The sequence below is a fragment of the Paramisgurnus dabryanus genome, chromosome 2 (genome assembly GCF_030506205.2).
Source record: "Paramisgurnus dabryanus chromosome 2, PD_genome_1.1, whole genome shotgun sequence".
Classification (NCBI taxonomy): domain Eukaryota; kingdom Metazoa; phylum Chordata; class Actinopteri; order Cypriniformes; family Cobitidae; genus Paramisgurnus; species Paramisgurnus dabryanus.
Genome location: NC_133338.1, coordinates 1,539,162 through 1,561,089, shown reverse-complemented (window position 1 = coordinate 1,561,089; position 21,928 = coordinate 1,539,162). Strand labels below are relative to the sequence as shown.

At 37.8% G+C, this 21,928-nt stretch overlaps 1 long non-coding RNA gene across 1 annotated transcript; it reads left to right on the top strand.

Annotated features, from left to right (window-relative positions):
- Window positions 1-2,106: 2,106 nt before the first annotated feature.
- On the top strand, window positions 2,107-7,103 carry LOC135783686 (uncharacterized). The gene is made up of 3 exons (XR_010545737.2): window positions 2,107-2,457; window positions 2,938-2,992; window positions 6,873-7,103. It is a non-coding gene; the product is annotated as an uncharacterized lncRNA (long non-coding RNA).
- Window positions 7,104-21,928: the final 14,825 nt, after the last annotated feature.

Genomic DNA, 21,928 nt, shown 5'->3' with positions numbered 1-21,928 from the left:
TTTTTGCCCTGCGACGTCAGAGTGTGCACCGTTATCTGCTGTATTTGACATCAGAGGTTATATTGTTGCCTACTGGTGTGGCATGCTCTTGACAGCGCTTGATAGCGTGTTTTTGCTTTTTCATGTGGACAGAGATCTCTTTTAAACTGAGCATGTGTGAACAGGATTTGTTTGGAGGAAAAACTCAGGTTAGAAATACCCATGTCCATGTGGACTAGGCCTTATTTTCCTGCATTTTTGCACTGGCGGGATTTCAAAATGGCAAACTTAGGCCTTGTTCACACGGACACGGGTATTTTTATAACCGTGACTTTTTTACACCTTTCATCCACACAGACACGCAGTATCACGTCACTAAAACTGAACATTTTTGAAAACCCCTGCCAGGGTGTGTATTTTAAGAAACGCCGAGTGCAGTGTTGTTGTGTAGACAGTAAAACCGCCTTGCAACGTCACTTGTGTTAGGCTTCTGATTGGCCACGGTGGCTTTATGATTTGAGTAATATCACCGCCTGCCAGTGTGGCATGCTCTTGACAGCGTGTAATTTCGTGTTGTTCCATGTTCATGTAGGCAGAGATTTCTTTAAGCGAGCATGTGTGGAGGGGATTTTCTTTAAACCGCAGCAGGAAAAACTCCAGTTATAAAAATACCCATGTCTGTGTGGACTAGGCCTTAGCTTGGCCAATAAAAAATTACAAGAATCATTGTTGTTGCCATGAACTTTTATATTTATATCCTAATATAAACTAAGGTATTGTTATATGAAAACCCCAATTTTGTGATCAACTTTCAAGTATTACAAATAAAGGAAGTCTTGGACATTCAAAAAATATATGAAAAACATCATAAGCATTACAGGACAGAACAATCTTATTAAACTTTGATACCGAGCTATTTGAGGCTATAATACAACTCTACACTGAAGATCTCCACATCGCTTGGAGATAGAATGTTTACACAATACTCTCCATGATGGATGTACTTCTTCACAAATAGAGATTTTATCCCTTCATTTAGTATCTGTTTTTCCTTGCAAATGTCCAACATGCACAGATTTTACACACAAACGTTTTTCTTTGCCACATTATGAAAAACCAAATCCCTGTCAACAATGCAGTCTGGTTTATATTACAACTCATCCATTTTTAGGGGTCACCTTCAGCTCAGGCAAGTTCTGGGGTGTAAAACCATCTACCAGGGCTGAGTTCATACAGGACATGAATGCATGGGGCAAAGCATCCCTAATACACTTAATTATCCTGCCCACAGTTCTCAGAGATTTTAATTTAACCTGTGCAGCAAGTGATTACACAGTTTGTGTAATCATAAACACACAATAATCATAAAGCACAAGTAATTTTTACAGTTTACCACACTTTTGTTATTTTTCAGGCTGTTTACCTAGTGACTAATGAAAAGTCTCATACATGAAATTATCTTGTATGAAATTGATTTGTCCATGTTGAAAAATAGGGTGGATGATGTAGTGAAGTATAGGGTCAACAGTCATAGGCTACAGGAGAAACCCCAACAGAACCTTTGTATATATATATATATATATATATATATATATATATATAGACCATTTCACAAGATGTAAACAACACTGGTCCAGAAGCACTTCCTGTTTCCGTTTTTTAACACTAGATAAACGTTGGGATAAAATAAACCAACAGAACATATAAACCTGAATTAACTGAAGTTAAACAAACATCTTAAAGATAATAATACATGTGAAATAAAAAATAACTCACAAACTGTAACAGGAAGTGTTTCTGGACCAGTGTTGTTTACATCATTTGAACTGGTCTATATATGTATGTATATATGTATATATATATATGTATGTATGTATGTGTGTGTGTGTGTGTGTGTGTGTGTGTGTGTGTGTGTGTGTGTGTATATATATATATATATATATATATATATATATATATATATATATATATATATATATATATATATATATATATATATATATATATATATATATATATATATATATATATATATATATATATATATATATATGTGATTGTAACTTTTGTTGCCTTTTCAGACTTTGTTTTGACAAAGATCAAAATATTTCCACAGAATAATAAAAATAACATTATTCTAATTTCAACTCCATACAACTAACATTCACAATTTTATTCAACAGCACACTTTATGCATCTCTTGTTTGTGTGTGTATGTGTGCGACACAGATTCAAATTTGCCGCCAATTCCCGCCCACAACGTCGAATGTGTCGTAGGTCGTAACAGTCGAATGAGCAGCAATGATTTGGTCACGTGTTTTAGAAGTTTGAATTCACAAACGGATGTCATGCGACTCCTCAACGGGTTTGCGCGGATATCTTCGATTCACTGCTTTAGGTGAGCCATCCTCGGATATCATGGAGCTGCATTTGCATTTTGGAATAAGGAATATGTTTTCTCCTGCGTTTCGAACGAAGGTAAGAGTGTTTTCAGTTCAATATAAAAAGTATGCATTTGTAACTGGTGTGAATTATTTGAATCGGTTTTTTTCCCTATATTGTATTATTTTCTTGAATTTACTGGTTATACTCCGTTTTATAATTAAAATGGGTTAATGAACCTCAAACAATTTTGTTCATATCATTGTTCACAAGGAAGAGAATATAACGTTGAATTAAGGGAACTTTTCTTCGGGTCTTCGTTTAGGGTGGGAACGTCATCGGATCGGTGCAACATCTCCCGGGTTTCTCCATGTACAACGTGTGATGGTGCTTTTCTCGTAGACGTGTCTCTGGTATGCTGAGTTTTATCGTTCAAATGCATATTTTTGCTCAAGGGCTCAACAGCATTTGATCGTGTTGGTTGTGATGAAGTGTTGAAGTGTTGAAGTTTTTAAGTGTAAGCACATTATGAATTTCATAATCTTATAATAATCATGTTACGCTCTGTGTCTTCAGGACAGACAGTGAGAGAGAAGCCGTTGATCCACTGATGATGTTGGTCTGTTTACAGGTATGTTGTTTGTTTAATTATTTTTTATGAAAGAAAATAGATCTGATTAACTGTTAATAAACATGCATTGTACATCGTGTTTTAAGAATCCATTTGAATGATATTTTGTGCTGTGCGTGACGCACGTGGTCAGGCCTGCACATGATGTAGGTAGGTGCTAAATGTAGTAAATGTTTCATTTGGATGTTTCTCATGTCATTGTAGTTGTTTCATTAGAAGGTTAAATCATAAGAATATGAATTAATAACATATTTCAATGTAATCTAGTATATTTAATGTTGCTATATAACGTTACTTATAATACACTATTAGACTGCATTAAAGGAGAACTTTGGTCAATTTTAACATTTTAGCTTTGTTGTTTGTAAATGGAGTGCTGTCAGTACAGAGAACAATTAATACAATTGTTGTTGGCTACACTGTGTTATCCTCTTTTAAAATTTGCACCCAGTTGACTAAAATGGGCCCAGTTATGTTCTTTTAGCCTCTTTAACACCCTGAAATAGTTATCACAAGTGCCCAGCAATGTAAAGTGTTTTCTTCTGAGTGAACACTGTAAATATGACTGCAGTATATGTTAAAGGTATGCATAAAAGTGATGTTAATTCAGCCAGCTCGCATACCTCGGTTTACTTCCCGTTTTCCAGTGTAGTCCACATTAATCGATTGTTGAATTCGAATGATCCAATATGTCAAAAAAAAAATTTATTCCACAAAAAAGCTATTGCCGTGGTTATGTCTATAGTAATGAATATGTAGCAAGTAAAATAGGCCGTAACTTATGGACATACATAACCACTGCAAATTGTTTTTTTGTGGATTGCATGAGTCGACAGCTGATAATTTTTATGCATATCTTAACAGAATAAATCCCTTCACATTGCTGGGCACTTGTAATGACATTTCAACGGTGTTAAGAAGCTAAAAGCACATTTACAACAGCGCTGCATTCAGCCCCGACAAAACGTTGCACCCTGCAACACCCTGTTCTAATGACGCAAGAGTTGCAACTACGGTAGCTGAGAAGGTCATTCCTTATGTCTTTTTAAATGTTATTTTTTAAATCCATTGTACGAGCTGTCTCTTTAGTATCGCGTGTTTGCTGCAGTTATGACACACCCACCAAACAAGAGAAAATGTATCTCAAACTGCGTTGCATACCGGTGCACACCGTTTTCAGGAAATATGTTGTTCAACCCGGAAACTGTAGCTAAACGTTGCACACTGTTTTAAACTTGAACGTGCCCCAGGCCCTGTTTCAGTAAACAGGGGGCATATTCTAAAAAGGAGGATAACACTGTAAGCAACAGCGATTGTTTTCATTGTTCTCGGTACGGACAGCACTCCACATCTGCAAACAACAGAGCTAAATGTTAAAATTGACTGGAGTTCTTCTTTAATACGAATGTTAATGTGATGTTTTATAAGGAAGATAAGAGATGTATATATTGTATTCCGTTTTCTTTACTTGCATGCATTTCATTATTATTTTTTATTGTCTAAGTTAATATCAGTTTACCTGGGCAAGGCTGACGAGTGCATGCACGTTGCTTCTCTAGTGGATGTTTCTTAGAGGCTGTTTACACTTGGCATTAACATGCGTTTTCGTTGATCGGATCACAAGGGGACGACGTTAATGCCAGGTGTAAACGGTGTTCAAAACGTTTTGAGCTCGTCCACTTTCGACCACTTTCGACCACATCCAGAGGTAGTCGGAACCACTTTCGATCGGATCTCTTTGGAGTTGCGGAACGCACATGTGGTTGAATGTGTTCGAACAGCCACACGCGACCGCCTTCTCTCTGCCCATTCATCTAATCTAATATACTAAACACAAGTTTTACGTCTTTTTTTTTTTTTACTTCTGGCGTGAACATAGGGTGAACAGCTCTATTTTTAGCCTTTCATTGATACAACTTAAGGGGGTGATCTCCGTAGTTTCGTTTTGAAAGCGTGTGAAAGTTGCGCGATCCCATTTCATCAATTGCGCTGAAAATTCAGAGAAAGCTCTAACATATACATATACAAAACACTGTGCAGCATGTTTACTTAAACACAAGCAGCGGACTCCGACATAATATTAGTTTGCGTCCATATAAACTCATAATTACTCCCGCTCGGGTTTGAATGACAGCAGAGACACTCGCCCACAGTCTCACAGACCATCCCCTCACAGCATTCAGGACAGAAGCGGTCGAAAGTGGACAAAAGAGACGGATTTAAATACCAGGTGTAAACGTAATGTGTTTCTCTCGTGAAGTGAAATACGTTTTTTGGGCACACGTGAATGGGTGTTTTTGCTACTGCTTTATAATCAGTGAGGCACAAAGCAAATCTTGAAACAGCGTGAAACTATATTTGTGCAATGTGCGCATGTCAAATGATCAAATCTGAGGTAAATCTTGTGTCATATAAACACGCACATCATTCCGATCACATTAAGTGTTCATGTAAACACTATGATAGGAGGCTAAATGTGTCCATGTAAACGTAGCTACTGTTAAGTGATCCTGTGGTCAAATAATTATAATATTTTGTATCATTAAAGTAAACTTTTTTTTTCTTTAAATCAAATGATATATTCACCACAGTATTGTGGTCAAACCTTAATATCAATCATAATAACAGGTTAAGTGTTTCCTCCATTAATGAGTTTGGAAATTTTAAAGAATGCTTAAAGGAATAGTCTACTCATTTTCAATATTAAACTATGTTATTACCTTAACTAAGAATTGTTGATACATCCCTCTATCATCTGTGTGTGTGCACGTAAGCGCTGGAGCGCGCTGCGACACTTTGATAGCATTTAGCTTAGCCCCATTTATCCAAAGGTACCATTTAGAGATAAAGTTAGAAGTGACCAAACACATCAACGTTTTTCCTATTTAAGATGAGTAGTTTTAGAGCAAGTTTGGTGGTACAAAATAAAACGTAGCGCTTTTCTAAGCAGATTTAAAAGAGGAACTATATTTTATGGCGTAATAGCACTTTTGGGAGTGCTCTGGCTCCAAACCAGCACCAGCTCTCCCTTGGTGGAAAAGGGGTATCAATGCTTCCTCCATGATGAGTTTGGAAATTAAAAAAATGCATAAAGGGACACTCCACTTTTTTGAAAATATGCTAATTTTCCAGCTCCCCTAGAGTTAAACGCTCTGGGTCTGGCTGTACCACTTTTAGGATAGCTTAGCATAATCCATTTAATCTGATTACACCATTAGCATCGCGCTAAAAAAATTAGAGTTTCGATATTTTTCCTATTCTAAGCTTGACTCTTCTGTAAGTTACGTTGTGTAGGTTACTAAGACCAATGGAAAATTAATAGTTGCTTTTTTAAGGCTGATATGGTTAGGACTATACTCTCATTCTGGTGTAATAATCAAGGATTTTGCACTAATTTCGGGCACTGCGTAATATCACTGCTGCAGCCATGTTACGGCAGCAAAGTCGTTGATTATTACACCAGAATGAGAGTATAGTGCTAACCACATCTGCCTAGAAAATCACAACTTAATTTTCTGTTGGTCTTAGTACACGATGTAACTACAGAAGTCAAGTTTTACATAGGAAAAATATTTGAACTCTTTGTTTTTTTTTAAACATGCATTGCTAATGGACTAATCAGATTCAATGGATTGTTAAGCTATGCTAAAAGTGGTAAAGCCAGACCCGGAAATCGGCTGAATGGATTCCAAAACGGTAAGAATCAAATGTTTAACTCTAGGGGAACCGGAAAATGAGCATATTTTTTAAAAAAGTGGAGTGTCCCTTTAAACTAATCCATTACACTTTAAAGGTGCACTATGCAAGAGTTATTCATAGTTAATCCTAAACCTAAATGTTAATAATTTTTTTTAAATATTTCCTCCTTTTGTGATTTCAGATTATAGAAAAACCTGTGCTTGTGGATCTACATCGGATGACCATGGCAACCCAGGTGTGGAAATATTAGACTGTTTTTAATCTGAAATCTGTGTAATCTAAGATGGACAATTCTTCTGACACCATATGAATGCATACTGTCGTCTGGCAGAAGCTAGATCATTTAGATTATAAAGTTATATGTTTTTACACATGCATCTATTTGCTTCAGAAGGCCTTTATTAAAGGATTAGTTCACCTAAAAATGAACATTTCCTGATCATTAAAGGAATAGTCTACTCATTTTCAATATTAAACTATGTTATTACCTTAACTAAGAATTGTTGATACATCCCTCTATCATCTGTGTGCGTGCACGTAAGCGCTGGAGCGCGCTGCTACCAGGGTACCCGCGGAGTCTTAAAAGTCTTGAAAAAGCATTGAATTTCATTTTCCCATATTAAGGCCTTAAAAGGTATTGAATTTCACCTCAAAGTCTTGAATTTTTCACGGAGGTCTTAATTTTTCAAATGATCAATAGATTTATATGCTGTTAATTCAGAGACAAAACTCACGTGCACGAAAACCACGCGCGAGTGATAGATACGAGCGCAGAACACTATCCATGTTTGGAACAGCATCTTAGCGAGCGCACAGAACACTATTCGCGCACGGGAAAGCATTCTCGCGTGTTCACAGAACACTATTCGCGCGCTGGAAAACGTCCTCCCGAGAGCGCACCTCTGTTCAAAGCGCACAAATGCAGTCACGCGAGCAAAGTAAAAAGTTAAGTAAAAAGGCTGGGATGATAAAGTAAAGGGTGGGATGAGCGCTCGTTCGACTCTCTTTATGCGCTTGCAGTAACACAACACGCACTTGCTCGATCAAGTTGACTTTGGGACTGTGGGGGCAGGACAATGACGGGTGTCCAAGCACCTGTGATCGGTTGTTTGATTTAATCAGTGACACACACAATCTTCTGTTCCACAATCCGTCTCTAGTAAATCTAGGTAGAGAAGACACGTTTTAATATGATCATTATGTCGGAGAAGATCATTTATATGTTAAACAATAGTCTTGTGTGATCCATGCAATAATAAGCTGCAACAATAACGCAAATTTGAAAGCTATTATATATTTTGTTTACTGTTTAATTAGATAATATCAACTTGCAATACATACTATAGGCTACATATTTACATTGTCATACTAAGTTAGCATTAGAAAACTTTAGTATGGTCCTGTATAAAGATTAACAGAAAAGATTGACAGAAATATATCTATATATGAGCTTGTGTCCAGTTTTTTGTTTGGTGCAGTGAACAGATCTCTTGTCTTTTTAGGGTCAAAATAGCATTACATTTTAATTTGTTGTTGTGTTTGAGGGGTTTTTGTTTCATTTGCCATAATATGGTTAATTTTGTTTGTCAGTATTGTTCTGGTTCGGAGCATTACTGATGAGTGGTATTAGATGTTGTTATTATCTTAACTATATTAAACAGCAAAAAATTAATACCTTAAAATTGGTGTTATTGTTTGGTTTGCAGCTTATTTCATGGATCAAACAAGGCTATTGTTTTAACATAAATTACCTTATCCGACATAATGGTCATATTACAACGTGGCGGGCTGCACAAGATAAAGAGGAGGGCCACATGTGGCCCCTGGCCCTCCAGTTATCCCTGATTTAGGGATTTTCAAATTTACAATAAATGTACATTTAAATCTATTTGATTGTTGGTTTTGATTGTTGGGTAAAGATAAGGGTTAGGCCGTTTGGGCCTTGGACTCAGCCTTTCAGAGGCATGTTGTCATGAATGTTCAAACACTTGTAAATAGTAATTATTTGAGCTATATTACGTTATTTAAAATAATTTATTCTACTCGAATGGGCGCGATGTAGGTATTAAATTTCATTTGAAGTGGTATTAAAAAGGTCTTAAAAAGGCCTTGAATTTAGGTTTGACAATCCTGGGGGTACCCTGTGCTACACTTCGATAGCATTTAGCTTAGCCCCATTCATTCAATGGTACCAATCAGAGATAAAGTTAGAAGTGACCAAACACATCAACGTTTTTCCTATTTAAGACGAGTAGTTATACGACCAAGTTTGGTGGTACAAAATAAAAAGTAGCGCTTTTCTAAGCGGATTTAAAAGAGGAACTATATTTTATGGCGTAATAGCACTTTTGGGAGTACTTCGACTCGCCTGAAAAGTCCCCTCCACTTCTCACTCTCATAATGGGAGAGGGAGGGTGTTACTGCGCAGAGTCGAAGTACTCCCAAAAGTGCTATTACGCCATAAAATATAGTTCCTCTTTTAAATCCACTTAGAAAAGCGCTACATTTTATTTTGTACCAACAAACTTGCTTGTATAACTACTCGTCTTAAATAGGAAAAACGTTGATGTGTTTGGTCACTTCTAACTTTATCTCTAAATGGTACCATTGAATGAATGGGGCTAAGTAGGGCTGGGCGATATGACCCAAAAAATTATCGAGAAAATGTTTTCCATATCAGTCGATATCGATAATTATCATGATAAATAACAAATCTTTACTCCTGTCAAATTTAAAGGCAGATTTTTGCTCCTGAATGAAAATTGTAAAAACCAGACAGTTAATAATGGTTTTAAACTACTTTTTATTCAGAACATGACAAATACAAATACTAAAATCTTGTTTTAATGCATCTGTATTAAATGTTAATCTATTTGTTATGAAATCAACACATTTCTGACACAAAAGCAGCAGACTACTGTCCCTTTAAGACCCAAGACAGACTGCTTTAAGTTTCAATATACTGAGTAACAGCTGTTTATGTTCACTTAAACAAGAAAGAAAACTTAGTTCAGTGATCACGCGTGTGTTATACATATACGAGCTATACACGCTGATAAATGGATGTCAAGAGTGTCACGTTGCTGTGGGAGCGCACATACGCAAACACTATATTCACTGCAGTGGTGGATCTGCTGCTTTTCCTCAGTTTCCTGAATTTGTGAATGTCCTGTAAATATACTTTTAAAGCTGGGCGGACGTGTGCGTGCGCAAGGCGGACGCTGAATGAAAGTAAAGTATACTGCACGCACCTGTGTCTGCTGTGTTTGACGAACCCTGTTTGCGCGTCCAACATTACACACAAGAAAATGTTTCCGCGCATTTGGATTCCGTGATTCCGTCCGCGTTATCCGCATCGCGAAATTCATAGGTCTCTACTAATAAATAAATAACTTGCCTCATCTTCCACTCCTTCAAGTCTGACTGTCACTGTGATTGTAAACCAAGAGCGCGTGCCGCATCCGGAAATGCTCGCGCAACATTACGCACAGTGCTTAAACATTATCGATCACTTATCGAACTGTCCTTATCGTTTTATCGAAAAAGTTTATATCGGTAAAATTATCGTTATCGAATTATCGCCCAGCCCTAGGGCTAAGCTAAATGCTATCAAAGTGTCGCAGCGCGCTCCAGCACTTACGTGCACGCACACAGATGATAGAGGGATGATTCAACAATTCTTAGTTAAGGTAATAACATAGTTTAATATTGAAAATGAGTAGACTATTCCTTTAACTCACCAATGCCATCCAAGATGTCCATGTCTTTTCTTTCTTTAGTGTAAAAGAAGTTAAGTTTGAGGAAAACATTTCAGGATTTTTCAACACAATGGACCTCAATAGCAAATTAATGCAGTTTCAAGAGGCTGTACACGTCACAATCCCAGCTGAGGAATAGGATCTTCTTTAGTCATTTTCTAAAAAAACCCACAAAAACCTTTATAAACTTTTTTTTATCACAATTGTTCAGCTTGTGCTGGTCTGCGATGCGCCAGGCATAACGTCATCACGTTGGAATTGTCACCCGTCATGTCATTTATCTAATATATTTATCTGTGTACTCCATTTAAAAAGTCAGGGAAGGGCAGCAAATTCCATCTAATTTTCCCTCCAATTTCAACATCTTTGTTTTTTATTTTATTATTATTTAAAATGTTTCCAACGTGATGACGGAATGTACTGGTCTTCAATGTGCCAGGCAAGATGACCATTTGTGGTTAAAAAGTATATAAATGTTTATTATTATTATTATTATTATTATTATTATTATTTTAGAAAATGATAGATCGTTTCAGATACTGTAAGACCCTATTTCTCAGGTGCGACTGTGCACAGCCCATGAAACTGCATTGATTTGGACTTCAACATTTTGGTTGCAATTAAAGTCCATTGAGTGGAGAAAAGTCCTGAAATGTTTTCCTCAATGAAATGTTTTTATTTTGCCAGTAAAATTTTTTATTTGACACAATTATTTTATTAATTATCATAATGTAGCTATTTTTCATACTTTGCTTGTATTTCTACTGTCCAATTAACATTACATTTTTGTTTACAATTCACTTAAATGACTGTTCTGTTTTAAAGGAGGTACCCTTTACATTTTTATAGTTTTTATTTTACTGCAAGAAATAACATTTCTTAGTTACTATGCATGAGATTAGCTATGTTTTAACACAAAATTATTGTTGGTAGACATGGCTGTTTTATATAACGACAACTAAATACCTTAATTTCCAGATTATGTATGTAGCTTTTGAGGTATTTTAACATACTATGATTATTTTTCTATTGTCCAATAATTCTGTTAAAATATATTTCTGTAATATTTTAGTCTTTGATTTTATGTACTTATTGGGTTTTATACATTGTTCTTAGTTGTTTTGTAAAGATAAGCTATATTTAAGAGTAAACTGTTTTTTTACAATGTATTTTCACATACTTATTACGCTTTTATACACGTCTTTTAAATAAAATGACTAATAAAAACCATACCTTTACAGAGATTAACCTGAAAAGTAGTTGTTTTTCGTGCATTTTCACATACTTGCTACGTTTTTACACGGGTCTTTTTAATTTTTTTACAAAGATAAACTGTATTTAAAAAAATATTCCTGTATAAATACAGAGAACTTAATAAAGTAACTATTAAAAGCCGTACATTTACAGAGATTAACCTGAAAAGTAGATGGTTTTCATGTATTTTCACATACTTATTACGTTTTTATACAGTTTTTTTAGTTATTTTAAAAGGATTTTACTATATAAATACAGAACAATTAAATAAAATAACTAATAAAAGCTGTATATTTACAGGGATTGACCTGAAAAGTAGTTGTATTTCATGTATTTTCACATATTTAATACGTTTTTATACAGGTGTTTTTTAGTTATTTTACAAAGATAAACTGTATTTTAAAATAATATTACTGTATAAATACAGAGCAATTTAATAAAATAACGAATAAAAGCCGTATATTTACAGGGATTGACCTGAAAAGTAGTTGTATTTCGTGTATTTTCACATAATTTATCTGTTTTTCTACAGTTTTATAACAATTATTAACAGTAATATTCTGTAATTTAATGAATTAGGACTGTAAAAGATTCTCTGTATTTTTACGGTTTTTGTATGTAATTTTGAAAAAAAATTTTTACCGTAATTTGACGGAATTTCTTTGGCAACTTTGCTGCCAGAGATTTACCGTTTTTTTACGGATTTTTTTTTTACAGCGTACTTCATGTATTTTCACATACTTAATGCGTTTTTATACAGGTGTTTTTTTGTTATTTTACAAAGATAAACTGTATTTTAAAATAATATTACTGTATAAGTACAGAGCAATTTAATAAAATAACTAATAAAAGCCGTATATTTACAGGGATTGACCTGAAAAGTAGTTGTATTTCATGTATTTTCACATAATTTATCTGTTTTTCTACAGTTTTATAACAATTATTAACAGTAATATTCTGTAATTTAATGAATTAGGACTGTAAAAGATTATCTGTTTTTTTACGGTTTTTGTATGTAATTTTGAAAAACATTTTTTTACCGTAATTTGACGGAATTTCTCTGGCAACTTTGCTGCCAGAGATTTACCGTTTTTTTACAGATTTTTTTTTTACAGTGAATGTAAATAAAGAACGCTTCATACCCACTTCGTCCACATGCAGGTAAACAGGTTTAATAGTGTGATAAGGTGTATAGACTTTAGCACTTTAATAGCACTTTAATAATTTTACTAAAATTGGAATACTCCATGTCTTAATTCAATTTGTGTTTAATTTGTTTTTGACTTTGGTCAGATTATGGTAACCAAAAATAGGGTGACCATACGTGCCATTCTTCCCGGACGCATCCCGTCCAGGATTTCGGTGTGTATTTGTTGACCGCATACGCCATTCAGTTAAAAACATAAGATATACAATCATAGTTTCATTCTTACCTTAAAATGTAACGGTTGCTTTTCTGTAATAAAAATAATAATCCTCTATGATGTATGCGGTCGACAAATAAGACTTCCGGAAGACGAACACAAAATCCTGGACAGAATGCGTCCGGGAGGAATGGCACGTATGGTTACCCTACCAAAAATCCCAAATTACACCTTTAGCATTTACTCCTAATCAGAGTAGTGTCTTAATCGAGTTAATATATATTATTATTGTCCATGTAAATGTACTGAATGATTTTGATTTCACTTATTGATTTCAATCTTTGACATTACCTTACTCAGTCAATATCATAAATATCAAAGTTATCACACAGAATGTTCTTTACATTATCTAAATGATTTTATATAGAAAACAGTAAATCCCAACAAATAAATGTAGCTGGGTTTTCATAGATTGATTGTTATCAATTATTTTGTTGTATCAGGTCAGGCACCGATGAGACTCTGTGGGATGGTTAATTGAGTGACCCTCTGCCACACTACTCCTCAGCCCTTCCATTTCCTAAGGTTGCTCCTTTCTCGTAACTCAGTTCATAAACCCTTGACATGACCTAACCTCAATCTCTAATGCCACAAATCTCACCACAACCGACCATGCATGCCAACCCGTTTGACTAAGGCCAGAAGCCCCACTGTCGTCATTAATGCAGGTTCAGTGGCAAACGGTTCTGTATGGCATACTATTTGCCGCAATACACAAGACCACAAGAAAACGCCAAAATCTCACTGCAACCCGACTATGCGTGCCAACCCATTTGACTAAGTCCAGAGGCCCCACTGTCGTTGTTAATGCAGGTTCAGGGGCAAACGGGGTGGCAAACTATCTACTGCAATTATCCAACAAAACGAATCTATTTTATAGGACTTGAGGTTGATATCCCTTAATACTTACCTGAGGCATGGTTGAGACCCTGTGGGATGGTCAATTGAGTGATGGCACCCTTTGGTTTATCAAGTGGGCACCCTCCTTCCTGAGTGTTTCGCTGTTAGGCTCACGACACCTCCAAAGGGGTTCAGCAGTAAATCCCAGCGTCCCAGGTTCACTCCCTAGGTGCCATCAACTCACTTGAATTGCCTCTTGGTGGGTATACCTTCACATTCCAGCCTTGTTGTTGTGGATCGGTTGCAAGTTTGGCGTACCTCAGCTTTTTCCGTTCATAGGCCTCCTCCACTGCAACCTCCCAGGGCACGGTGAGCTCGATGATGTAGACAAGCTTGAGCTTGTCTGGTTGCAGGTTGGAGGCTGCAATTTCAGCTGGGAAGCAGAGTTTCTTGTTCAAGTCTGCCAACAGCTTCCAGTCCCATGCTCTGCCTAGCTGACCAGAGTCTGATCTTATGATGTGAGGGTGGCTTGACCTTCACCCTCCCGAACAAATGCTGTTGGCTGCCACTGGGATGATGTGGGAGGAAGGGCATTCATACTTGTCCGTCGACTTTCCAACACTGCAGCAAGACACTTCAGCAGATGGTTGTGCCACCAGGTGTAACAGCCTTGGGTGAGGCTGATCTTGCATCTCACTAAGATGTGCTTCAGTGTTGCTAGACTTTGACATAGGGGGCAAGCGGGCTCCTCGGCATACCATTGGCTTAGGATTGCAGGAGAAGGCAAGACATCGTAGGCAGCCCTGACAGTGAAGCTTGCTCTTTCCAGGAGATCTTCCTCTTCTCCACTCCTTTCCATGCCATCCACTGCACATGCTTTGCCTGTGCCATAGCTTGGGCGCACCTTCTTGCTTCCTCCTCTCAACGTACCTCCTGGACCACCATCTTGCGTCTCTGAGATGGAGACGCCTTGCTCAATACTGGTGTACTCCCCCAATTCAAGACCACTCCTCCCATCCTGCACTCGGCCCGCAATGTCCTTGTGTCTGAGTGCTGCCTTTGCCTGCTCAGTTGCAGCCAACTGAGTCTACTTTCTTCCAGTGGCCAAGATGGGGGAAGCTTGGGCTACAAATGGATCGCTCCAATCCAGTAGCATCATCTCCAGTCTGACTTGGGTACACTTGTACTCCTCTACCAGACTGGTGCCAGATCCAGGAACACCACGTGAAGATCTGTTCCTTCCTGCGACCTGGATCTGATGCCAGATGACACTAGCAAGTTGTTTCTTTGCAGGTATCCTGCCAGCCGGTGAGCAACCACGCTGGAGAAGATTTTTCCCTCCACATTTAAAAGGCTGATCTGTCGGAACTGCCCGATCTCTGCCGAGTCATTTTCCCTGGGAATAAGGATCCCTCCGGGTCTTCGCCAGAATGTTGGTATCTCCTTCTTTTGCCACTCAACTCTCATCAGTTTCCAGAGGAATTGCAGGACAGCTGGAGGGTTTTGTAGAGCCTGTATGGAACTCCATTGGGGCCTGGAGCCGATGCGCCCCTTGCTCTATGCAAGGTTTGTTCTACCTCACTCCACCTGGGTGGACTGATATCCAGCTCGTGCTCTGGTGGGTTGACTGGTGGCATGTCATGTGGGAGTGTACCCTCTAAGGAGTTTTTCAGATGTTCTCCCAGTTTGGCCTTTGACACTGAGAGACTTCCGCTCTTTTCCTTTATGAAGAGACTCTTCACAAATTTGAAGGGATCTTTGTAGAAGCGTAATCTTGTTTGCTCCTTCCTTCTGCGCTTCCTCATGAGGTTTTCAGCTCTCCTCAGTGTTGCAAGCCTGCCCTGAATCTCTTTCTGCAACAGGTTTATACCCTCCTTCTCCTCCTTTATGGCCTTCCTCCATTTCTTCTTCAACTGCCTCCTCTCCTTGACTAGGCGATCTATCTCTGTCTGCCTTCTGGACTTGGTAGGGATTGAACGAGTAGCTTGTTTGTCTTCGACTACTCCAAATTGTTCCACCCCGTAGGCATAGATAAGATCGCCCATCCTTTCCAACTTTTTCATGGCTTTGCCTCTGATCCCTTCCAGTATGTTGCAGAGAACGGTGTTGGCCTTCCAGGGATTCCCCAGGGTCTTAAAGCTCGTAGGACTGTGCACATGCACGGTTTTCTAATGCAGCGCTTTAATTCTGTTTACAAACTTAAATACGTAAAATACATTTTTTATATATTTAGAATAATGAATATAGAGTGTACTACATGTTTTTTGCTTATTTTGATCAAAAGCATGATAATATTATAATAACAAGGAACTATGCTTCTAACGACAGCTGAAGAGCTGTCGTTCAAACCACACATGTTTGTTTGAACTATGTTTTCGGGAAACACCAAATTTGTACAGTTTTTCGACTAGCTCTGGTTGGGTCCCCCAGGAGGAAGAGCCCCCTTTTGGGGGGGGGCAGTAGGCATCAGGCTCCACGGGCCGTGGTCTCATGTCTGAGGTATGTCCCCTGTCAATGCTTTCTGTGGTGGATACAGCTCTGGTGTGTGTTCAGTCTGAACTCTGTTCCTCAGTTTCTTCAGAGGCTGAGACAGCCCCTGAACCTGAGCCTCCTGAGATGCCTATCACAATCTGAGTGTCCTGAACTCCCAGTTATGACTAAACCTGAGACTTCTGAGCTTCATGTAATAGATAAAGGGAATGAACGTGAGTCCCCTAAATGTCATGTCCTGATCGAGATTGCTGAACCTGAGTTTTTAGTTATGGCCACAAGAGCTACATCTGTGTTCCCTGAGTTTCCTGTCAAAAATTTCTGCTGATTGCAGGTGGAAAAGGAGTAAAAACACATTTGTCACGTTGGAGACTTGCTGCCTGTCATTTTGACATCGCGCTGTTTGCCTTTTTTTCATCAAAGACGAAGTGGATTAGATGTAATATTTGTAAGATATGCAAAAGTTTTAGCACCCAGAAACACTGAATATGTTGTGTGCTGGTTTATATTGTATGAAAAAAAACGTTACAGATAAGCATATTTTATTAAATACCAATAAATTGAGGACTATTTGTTTCACTTTTATTTTAATAAATGTCACTGTATAACACATTAACCCTCTGAGAAGCCCTAGAGAAGTTTTGACCTGCACTGACATTTGTGCTTTTTTCAGTTGCTTAAAAACATAATAATGGCAAAAGTCTTATAACACTTCATTCAGCACAAACTGGGCTACTATATTATATGACTAACATGTATGTACATGTTTGTATTTTTGAGAGAAAAATATTTATGCGTGGTTTTTGAAAAAGAAAAAAATTTAAGTGACTGATATAAGTCCACAAAACTCATTCTAAACATGTTTTCCCAAGACTTTTCAAAACAGGATCTAGTAGTCTAGAGTTTTTTCTTTAAAATGATGTGAAAATCATTCTGCTTACTCATTCACATAACAAAATATATTGATTAACAATTTCAAAGTCACGTTTTGGTTAGGATGGCAATATGCAAGGAGGCTGGAACCTCTTGAATAATCTGTGATTGACAGCTGAAGAACAAAACAATTGCATAATGAGCTGCATAATGAGCCTTTAGGCAGGAATGTGAAGACGCCGTTATTGTTACGTGTTTGTTTGTGAAAGCAACACAAAAGAAATGCCTTCACATGCATGATCCTGCGTTAAATAAACTTACTGTGCAGAGATAATAGGGTTTTAGATGTGTTAAGATGCGTCTTAAGACAAAGTAGGTCAAATATGAGGCATTGTGTGTTTGTGTTTGTGTGTGCGTTTGGCCGTTGATCGCGTCTGACGGAAGCACAAAGAAAACATAAGCGCATGGAGATAACTTTTATTTACAGGCGAGAGTAACAAAGTAGTTGTGATGTTTGCAATCGTCTTTTATAAGAATACCAAAAAGCGCGTCAAATGAGGCATCGTGTGTTTGTGTGTGCATTTGGACATCGCGTCACACAGACGAAGCACACACACTTGCATCTTTTATAAGAATACCACAAAGCGTGTCAAATATGAGGCATCACGTGTTTGTGTGTGAGTTTGGACATCGATCCCGTCACACTGACGAAGCACACACACTCGCGTCTGTCTGGATATTTAGGCGCGAGTAAACAAGTATGTGATGTGTGCAATCGCATCTTTTATGATGATACCACAAAGCGTTCAAATATGAGGCATTGTGTTTTTGTGTGTGCGTTTGGACGTTGATTGAGTCACACTCGCATCTGGAGATAACTTTAGTTACAGTCACGAGTAAACAAGTAGATGTCATGTTTCCAGGACTCAGATTAAAACTCAACACAGCAGTGAATGGCTGCAGAGACGGAATGTCCATTGACTGTGGGGTTGACTAATGAATATGGATGATCTCTGCTCTTCTCTTCAATGGAGCGGGGCTTGGCTCATTATAGATAATGAAGCAACAGAAGAAAGACGGTGTATCTCCCTCTTCTAATACAGTTAACAACAAATTACAATATTTGTTTTCGATTTCACTTACTATCTATTATTATTATATACAAAAGCAGACATTCCAAGCATTATGTAGACATTTATCTTTTGTTTCTATGACAAATATTCGTTAAGTTACAGTTAATTTTTCTGACGTGTTTCTGAAAGGACTTCAATGAGGGAGAGAGAACAAAACGCGCATCATGTTTATTTTCTTAATTTTGTGAAAAGCACAACATGCTGTTTTTATTGGGAGTGGACAGAAAAAAACTAGACAATTTACATTTTAAATGATGTATAAATCATATCTGTATGTCCAAAATCAGCAGAGTTATCCAAGTCTCTTTGGGGAGTGATTGAAAAATAAAGAGTTTGCGGCGCCCGCGCCGCAGCCGACCCCATAGTGTTAAAGTTATATGAACTAAGTTTTTAATGTTGTTGATATGATAAGTGTTTTAAATGCATTGCAGTGCTGAAAGACAATGCTTCTGCATCTGAGACAAAGTTGCAGAAAAGTACTGTGAAGTTGTAAACAGACTTGGGCAAGATTTTGAGAATAGGTTTTGTGACCTTCATAAGCTTGAGCAATGTGTGACGTTCATTTCCAATCCTTTCATGAATGTGTCCTGATATGTTTCATGACAATAGCACCTGTACCCCCCACCCCACAGTACAGAACATTATTACCTGGCCCTCATGCAGCAAACAGATATTTGAGCAAACAAAGCCCAGAAAAGTTTCAAATATTGCCACATAAATACTTTCAAATTCTCAAATAAATTATTAATTTCCTATAAACATACTTAATAATCTTAAAAATTAGATTAAAACTCAAAATAGTATCAAAGACATTTAACATCAATATTATATTTTGTTGCAACAAAAAATTATTAAAAAAGTAAATTTGTAACAGTTTAGAAGTACAGCTCATTCATGTAATGTGCAAGGTGCTCAGGTAAATTATATATGACTATTTTTATGACATATAACTAATTACAGAAAAAATATCTTAGGCATTTTACTTATGTGATTGTTAATTTATTTAGTCCAGTAAAAAAGGTTATGTTCTTCAAGGCAGTTTTGCAGGTTTTGTAAGTTCACGGCCAGGAAAACAAACCTATTTACAAAGTCTACCATTCAAAATCATTGCAGGGTTAAACATTAGGACTTTTTAAGTTGTGTAAATGTGGTTTTAAAAGGAAAAAACATGTACAGGTATACTTTATTACATTTTTAAACTGATGTTGTTATATTACAACCGAGGGTTTTACAGGGTTAAGGTTGTTATAGGGCTTATTCACAAACAACAGAAGGGCTGGCAGAATTACAGCCTCACACACGAAAGCTGCTTGTTCCACACCACCTGAGAAGCCATCACAAAGCCTCATCAAAAATATTTCTTACCCTCTAAGCACAAGCACAAATGTCCATCTTGTGCACATAGCATAAGCCTCAAAGAATGTGTTGATGGCAGATTCTGTTTGGAGGAATCTAACAGCAAACTACAGCTCAAACATTCACATGCCTACTATTTTCAGGTCCAGACACAGATGCTTGTATGCAATAAGGAGTTTGCTGATTTTGTTGTATAGTCAGAAAATGATGTACACATAGAGAGGATAGAACCAGATATTGGAAGTAATCAAGTCAAAATCTAGGGATCTATTTTCCAAAGCCCTTCCCCCATAGCCTGGTTAGCCAGACCTACATCAAGATGTAAGGTCTGGCAACTCTTCACACAAACGGCTCAATGCAAGGGGCGGGATATAAGGTTGTCCCTCAAAATGCCTCTGCACGCAATAGGATAGCGCTATGACGGATCAGAGCAACGAAGAAGGTGACGTAGTTACCGTAACCAGTCAGGAAAACTCCAAACACATCTTTCTTGCTTAAAAAACTTCAGTAGGGTTTATTTTCTCTTCTCTCAAAGAAAAACATAAGTCTAAGTCCTCCAGAGTCGCGGCCAAAGCCGCTTCAAAAGATAGCTGTTCGCCAGCAGCAGCAGCCATTCTCTGTTTTCAAGTAGGAACCGTTGCAGCTCTGCCGTCATCATGTTAAGCCCGCCCCACAGACGCTACACACGATGTGATTGGCCTGACCAAATTTTGGTTTTTGGACCGGTTAAGTGTATTGTGAGTGCCTAGACTAAACCCTGGCAGCAAATATATTTTGCGGCCGCTAGGGTGCGTCTAGATTTCTAGGCTACTTCCCCCAGAGCTTATGGGCAAACTTTTCTCAAGGCCATGTCCAACAGCAATGCTGACTGACACAGCTAAAGTGACTGAAGTGGAACCCTCTGAAAGCAGAGAAAAACCAATCCCATCAGACATCATCTGCGTGTGCAAGCAACCATACAAAGTTTGTGACCATGTGGTGCGATGTCACAGTGAGGATTGCCTTCATATACTGAATGGTTACATCTCTCATGTTTAACCATGAAACATATGTCTAATAAGGGGAGCAAACGGTACTGTTTGGTGTGTAGAGCTGATGGAGTGTGATGGTGCAGTATGACACATGAAATGAAGATTCTGATGTAACAGGTTTTTTATTATAATTTTGTATGTGTATTTGTATTTACACAGTTCATTGTATTTTGTCATTCAAATTCAGTAGCATTTCTAATGTCTGCCTAAATGCTAAAATGTAAGATGACTATAAAGTAACTTTGTTTTGTTCCATACTGAACCTGACTTTTGTGATTAAGATGTTAAGGTTACACTATACATGTATTAACAACCCGTTTTACAACCACAGACTAAGGTACAAATGCGGAGCACATGTTGGTAAGGCAACAACACACTGTAGTTATCTTACAGATTTCCTCTATCTCAGTGTCACCAGATAGGAGATGGGTATGTTCTTGTCAGGATCCCAAATGTTATTAAGTGTATTTAGTCTTGTTTGGTGCCAGGATCCTGACACCCCTGTATATGTGTTCTGTGTTTGTGTGGAGAGTCACGTGACCTATGTGTTATGTGTGGCACGTGCTCTCCTGTCTTTAGTCTTAACCTTACCCTCCTGTTTCCTAATTATGTATGATTAGTTTCCTCACCTGTTTGTCATTGTCCCCTAATTAGTTTCCCTATTTATATGCCATTGTGTCTCTTGTCTTTGCCGGATCATTGTGTTTGTATGTCGTCAGGAGTCCGTCTAGTTTTGTCATGCCTGTTATTATTTCATTCTTGCATTGTTTACCCCCTCGAGGGAGTTTTTGTTCATTAATAAAAGTCTTTTGAGTTGAGAGCTGTCTGCACTTGGGTTCATCCTCCATCATCCCTGACAGAATGATCCGGCCATTCTTGAACCCAGCAGACAGCTCTGTTTTGTTTTTGGTTACCTTGTTCAGTTCGTCTTCGTCGAGTGTTCCTATCCGTCCAGTCCTGCCTTGTCCTGATGTCTGTCCAGTCCTGCCGTTGTCTGTGGAGTTGTGTTCCTGTGGCCGTGCAGTGAGCCCCGCGGGTGTGTTCCTGATCGGTGGCGTCTACGGTAGGGCTACTGGTC